Genomic DNA, 6,476 nt, shown 5'->3' with positions numbered 1-6,476 from the left:
GGAGGAGGGGTGGCGCTGGGGCCCGAGGGGGACGTCGTTGGCGATGGAGTGGCTGTACCAGCGTTCAGAAGGTGCTGGGGAGCGGCCGGGCGGCTCGCGGGGGACGGACTGACGGATGGCTCCTGGCACAGAGGAGCGGAGGTGGGGGAAGGGGCAGATGAGATCAAATGGGAAGGTGCTCCCTTCCCTGGCTTGAAAGAGCATGCATTAAGGCTGAGGGAAACAAGCCAACCTGAGAGAAGGTGATGGAGATACGGAACGATGGACTTTTACATTATTAATTGCGTATGCGCGATTGTTTCCCAACTGTCACACAATATTCTGGCTGACTTGATGCAATGGAGGTTGTCTGTCCACTGATTAGTGTTATTTGGAGTAAGATACAGGAAATGAGAGGTCACTTGAGATTTATAGAAAAAAAAAAAAAAACCCTCCAGAAAAATTACACCAGACGCTTCAAACTTGCTGTTTTCAGTTACATAAAACATGAGGGAGGGCTCCCCCGCTTTCCCACATCACGGCTCCTCATCTGGGGGCTGGCAAGGGACGTGCTGGGCCACGAAGGGGCTCTGCTGGCACTGTGTTCGTGCCTCTCATCCGGAGGAGCCCCGTCCCGCCGGCTGCACTGCTGCAGCGCTGCCAACCACGGCAGGAGCCAGGCTGCATTCGAAGCGTGCGTGTGTATTTGGTTGATGTCCTCCTCAAAATATGTCAATCTTGCCTAAAACCAAAGCTATTTGAAAATGCAGAACACTGAGGTCAGTGTAAACTCCATCAAATGTATTGATCAGAGATTTTTTCCAAAGAGCGTAATGTTACAGTTGTGCGTGGCGTGTGTCTTGCTGATGATCAGCATTCCTTGCAGCTGACTCAGAAATCCATCCACACGCATCTCGCTCTCCCCAGCCTGTTGCGAAGGGGTGGGTCCGACCTCTCCTGCCGCCTGGGGGAATTCCCCACGCGTTCGGGCAACACTGTGCCCCATAGGGCACAGCCAGAGCTCGGATCTCAGTGTGGTTGGTACGTCGCGGGTTTCTGGGACAGGCTCACCTTGGGATGCGCGGTTCACCCGAAGGTCCCAATCCCCTGATTGCCGGGCAGGCATCCGCTTAGAGCAGCCTGATGCCTCTGTCCCGAGAGCAAGGCTTCCCATCCCACAGAGAGGGGGACAGCCACGAAACGCAGCAGCGTTCGGGACGTTCCTGCTGGGCACTCAGCTACGGTGCTGGATGTGTCCTTTCAGATGCAGCCAGGGTAAGGCCAGTGCTCAGAATAAGACACGTTTCGGAGTCGGCTCAGTTTGGTTTCAAATAGTGATTTTTGTAGCCAAAATACTTTTTCAAATTGATGAGTCATATGCAAGCAAAGAATTGTAAATGGAAGGCCTTTAACATGCTTAGCAGTAGCTTACATATTTAAAAGCCAATGCATTAACAGCAGAAATCGGAGAGGACCCAAAGGTATTTTGTCCTCTGGATGCTGCAGGAACTTCCGTGAGCAACCAATGTGCAGAACCACCCAAAGTCTAATATATCTTCTGAACATCACCTCGCAAGCTCCAGAAGTTCTGCCAGTTACTTCTCCCTTCAGAAAAGAGAGTTCCTGGCCAGCTGCAGCCCTTTCATCTTTCCCTCTGTTTCCATTGCCGGGAAAGCACGACCAGGGAAGAAGTTCCTCTTCCTCCTCATTCCCTCCCGTGTAGCGGCAGCAAAAGCGATGGCCAGGTTTGCTGTCTTGGGAACATGGGAGGCTGCGCGGGAGCTTCGGAGAGCTCGTGGGCAAACCGAGATGGGCTGTCACAGGTATTCAGTCCCGAATTGCCGTTCAAAGGTTTGCAAAATTGTCAGGACCCTTTGTGGGACTCGTAGGACATCGACTCCGTAAGAAACTCGAGAGTATCCCAATTTGTAAACTTAACCTTTCAGATGGTCATTCCTCTGTTCAACGTCTTTGAGCGTGCGTGGAAGGAGTACACGTCCAGTAACATCTACGCCACTGTGACTTCATACCAACATTTCCCGGTGTAAGGTGTGCTAAGGGCACTCGAAGGTCCCAGGTACCCAGAGCTGGGCAGGGACAGTGCTCAATGGGCTTTCCAGGGAGCTGAGGAGAAAGGAAAACGGGTTTCTTCTGTTCTCCCAACAAGCTGTCCGGGCTGTGCCTGGCTTTTAGCGAACACCAAAACTTCATCAGCAATAATACTTCTGCCTGAACAAAAATATAAGTAAAAATCTGCATCAGAGCCTTCAGTGTGATAAATTGACACTTGATGGCAATAGTTGCCTGGAGTGCTCTTTGAACAGGAGGGCTCCTGGGGAACTTCCCTCTCTCTCTGATGTCTGAAAATTAAAAATTAATCCTGTATGAAAAATTAAAAGGTGAAACTTTCTGCTGCAGCAGCATAGCTTTTTGAATGTTGATTCCGTTTTTAAAATGAAGGCTGAATGACATCTACGGGAAGATCATTGTTGGTTGTTACACTTAGAATATATGATTTTAATTGATTTTTGTAAATTGGAAACCTATTTTCAAAGGACTGGAGTGGCCTGCGCACGGTGGTGGGGGGGGGGGCGTGTCAGATATTTATTTACTGAAGTAACTGACTTTAAATAGGCATTTATTCACTCCTGTAGAGCTACTCCCAATTTACAATATAGTAAAAGAAAACTGCTGGGTTTATCATAAAAATGATGGTGGAATCTGCACATCTTGCAAGTTTAAATTTGATTTTTTAAAAAAACCCCACCTTTCTGACATCAAGGAGTGCCTCCTTGCCCCTCGCTGTTCAGGCACGTGTCCTCGCTTGCTGTGTTGGCAGTGTCACCGCTTGGTGCCACCCCCTGGTGACCGGTGTTGTGGGAGAGCCAGGGGGTCCCGGTGTCTCGGGTAGGGCTGGCCACCAGGGAAAGCTGCTGTACCTGTTCCCCCCCGAGGTTAGTCTTCCTCTGTGGTGGGCAAAGCAAACGTTGCGGTCAAGTCTGAGTGATTTTAACAAGGGTATTTCTTCTTGCAAGTTTATCCAGAGCCAAGGGGGAGAGAAGTTGACTGCACTACCATTTTTATCGGTATCCACGTTCAGATCTCGCCTGTTGCAAGTTCATTTTAAAAGACCCATTTCTTCATCTTCCACATGGCCTAGGACTTCAAAGGTGCCATCAGCTGGCTTGGGCAGAAGGCTTCTGCCTTGGCAGTCTGGCTGACTTCACCCTGGCATTGCTTACCGGTCCGACCTGTAAAGATACGACTGATGAGAAGATACTCAAGTGACAGAGCTCTGATTACATGTGGTGGTAGATCAATTGGGCCGTGACTGTCAGAATACCCAAGGTCCCCTTCAGGAACCCGCTCGGGACCTGACGCAGTGTTATGGCATTTGCATCTTCAATATCTCAAAGATTTCTGGCTTTGTTTTTTCTGTACTCTCTAATAGACCACGTTCTCACACCTTGGTTTATGTATGTGCTACCTGTGTTTATCAGTTGAGATCTGGTCGCAACGCGAGAAATACGGCAACTGTGTGTAGGTACGTTGGGGCCACCGATGCTCGGTCCAGGCCAGCAGAACAGAGCATTTGAGGGAGCATCCCACCTTGCCTGAAATACAGCGGTGGCTTTGTCCAAGAGCACAGCCGCTGCCCCAACCGTCGGACCGCCGGCACCAAGCTGCCTGAGCCGCAGGGAAAGCCAGAAGAGAAGTTTCCCCACGGCTGGGGTTGCCGCGACCGTCGCTGTTGGTTGAGTTCGTGGAGGTGCGTTTGACGGTTAATGAGTATCGAGGATAATGTTTTGCAGTTCTCACTACACCTGACTGCTTTTATACTATATATTTTGAAATATTGTGTATCTTATTAAATAGTGACCTCGTAAAAACCAGCTCAGGCTCTGGGTCCAACCCCAGCCCTCATCCCCTGCCGCTGAAGGGAGTGGGGTGACACCATTTATAAATTTAGCCCAGATTATATAAATTTAGCCCAGATTATAGTATGAATGGTATTTCTTTAATTTAGGTCTCGTTAAAAGATAAAATCTTCTCTGGCAATCCTCTGCAAGGACTGAGAGTAACCGTGAGCCGTTAGGTCCAGTTTCATGGTCACCTCGGTTCATAAATATATCTAAGCAATCACCCCACCGATGTGCCAGTGCTGAATCTGAGTCACCTGGAGATCTGCAGGGGTGAGGAGGAGAGCTGGATGCTCTGGAGGTGACCTTTGGAGACAGGACCGTCCCTGCTGCTTTGCAGTCAGCTGGCCGCCCGGCAGCGCGGGCAGCTGTGGAAGAAGGTGTTTTTTACCCTTCTGTCTTGAAGGATAATGTTGACCCATTTTTAATTATTTTATTACTCCAGGAGGATCTCAAAGGTGGATTGTATGATATTTCAAGACAGAGATTGTATGGTAATGAATGGCAATGAAGTGCAGAACAGCACGGAGCCAAATGGGAACCTGTTCAGCAATGCGTAGCACTGCTGCAAAGTCGCAAAAAATATTTATTTCTGCTTTAAGGACAGAGAAGTTATTAAGACAGGCTGCATGTTATCACCTTGTTTGCAGTTTAGCCCAAAAGTGGATTAAAATCCATTTTAGAGCAGTCCCAGATTTATTGCAGAAACAAATGCAACTGTTGTTCCACCAGCTGCCGGACTGCCCAGCTCCAGGAGAAGGAAGGCAAGAGGGAGGAGGATGGGGAGCAGAATGAACCCTGGGAGCCAAAGACTGTGTGAGAGGGAACCAAACGATCAGAGAACGACTGCAAAGCCTGTGTGGCTGAGCAGGAGCCTTCGGAGCGAGCACCAGATGCTCCAGGGCCAAACCCAAATCCCAGCGCGATCCGCCGGGATGTGCAAAGCCATTTCCCTGTGCTCGCTGAGCCGTGTTTTCAAACCTGGGTAATGGGTTTTTTATGAGACCAGACTCCTAGGCCTCCTGCTAGCTCTGCCAAAAAACTTGGGCCAGGCAAAGTCATTTCAGCAAAACATTGTTTTTCTGGAAAACGCTGTTCCGTGCAGCCAGGTTATTCACACACTCAAGGTGACGCTGGCAGAGCACGCTCACCATCGACACCAAAGGCAGAGACAAAACCAGGAGCGTTGGTGTGGGGTGTCCGCTGCACCAGGTAGGTACGGGACCGGGGAGGAGGTGTGATGCTCTGGGTTGGGGCAGGCGCTGGGAGACGGCAGCCCTCAGCCTCCTCCTAATTTGGAGAGGACGCTTGGACCGCAGCGTCCCATGCAGCAAGGTGGGAATGAAGCTGAACGGGTATTCACGCATTTCATGTGGTTGGAGCATTTTCAGGAGGAGAGAGAGAGACCTTCTCAAGGAAACCTTCTTGTCCAGTGCTTGCTCTGAAATACAAGGCAGCCCAGTTTGTTCTTGTCCCCCCCCCAGGGGACGTGGGGGTCTGAGCCCGGGTTTCACATGCAGGTGAGCTTTCTGGCCAGCGCCTGGTAGCGAAAGAAGGGAGAAGGGGAAGGAGGTGGCTGTGGGAGAGCTCCTGCCCCAGCGCAGGCTGCCCTGGCAGGCAGTGCTGTCTCCATCCCTGGAGATGCTCCAAACCCAACTGGATGTGGCCCTGAGCGGCCGGCCGTGCCTTCTGCAGGGGTCACAACAGGCAGGCCCTGGCACTAGGTTTTGGGGTGGGTGGCTCCGGGACAGCTGGGCCTCGGGAAAGGGTCTCTGATGGCACCTGGGTGGCAGGAATGGGCAAGGTAGAGGCCAGCTATGGAAGGAGACAAGACAGCTTTGGGGTAAGGACGTGCTTTGCTCTGCAGGTGATTGCATGGGAATGGCGACTTGAGGGAAACCCTCATTCACACGAAGCGCGTGTGTAAAGGTAGGGTGGTTACACAGCGGGGCGGGGGGCCGCGGGAGAGGGCAGGCAAGGGCTGCCCGCGGTCAGGCAGCGAGAGGGCAGGAGCTGCCGCAGGAGCCCGGGCAGCGTCCGTCGCGGAGGGGGCGAGCTGCAGATTGGATCTCAAGGTGACGGTCACCTCTGACCTCCCCCAGGTCCTCTGCCGCTGGTCATCCATCTTGCGGCCGCTCTCCTGCAGCCCCTTCTCCGTTCCTGCAGCCCGCGAGCGTTCACCATCGATCTCATTGATTAAAATCTGCATCTGCCCCAGAGTGAAGGAAACCATCAGCATGCCCAGGGACTTCTGGCTGGGGTTTTCTTTCCCCTCCTAGTGTGTTTGTCAAGAACAGGTCCGTTTTCTGCCCGGAGGCTGCATCTGAAGAAAATTCATTTGGGAGTGTGAAAGATGTTGGGGGGTCTCCGCAACTCCAGGGGCCGAGGAGAGGCACGGCAGCCAGCAGAGCCCTCTCCCAACAAAGGTTGCTCAACGGCCCTGTGGAAGTGAGGAACTGCCCGAAGAGTGCAGGGGCGTTTTACACCCCAAAACCATCATTCTTAACTCTTCCCAGCACATTGCTGACATTTAGCCGTGCATGTGTCCGAGGCTTCACCCTGCTCTGCCTGGGCGAA

The sequence above is a fragment of the Pygoscelis adeliae genome, unplaced genomic scaffold (assembly GCF_000699105.1).
Source record: "Pygoscelis adeliae isolate BGI_AS28 unplaced genomic scaffold, ASM69910v1 Scaffold174, whole genome shotgun sequence".
NCBI lineage: Eukaryota > Metazoa > Chordata > Aves > Sphenisciformes > Spheniscidae > Pygoscelis > Pygoscelis adeliae.
The sequence above is the reverse complement of the archived record's forward strand: the minus strand, read 5'-3'. Positions refer to the sequence as shown.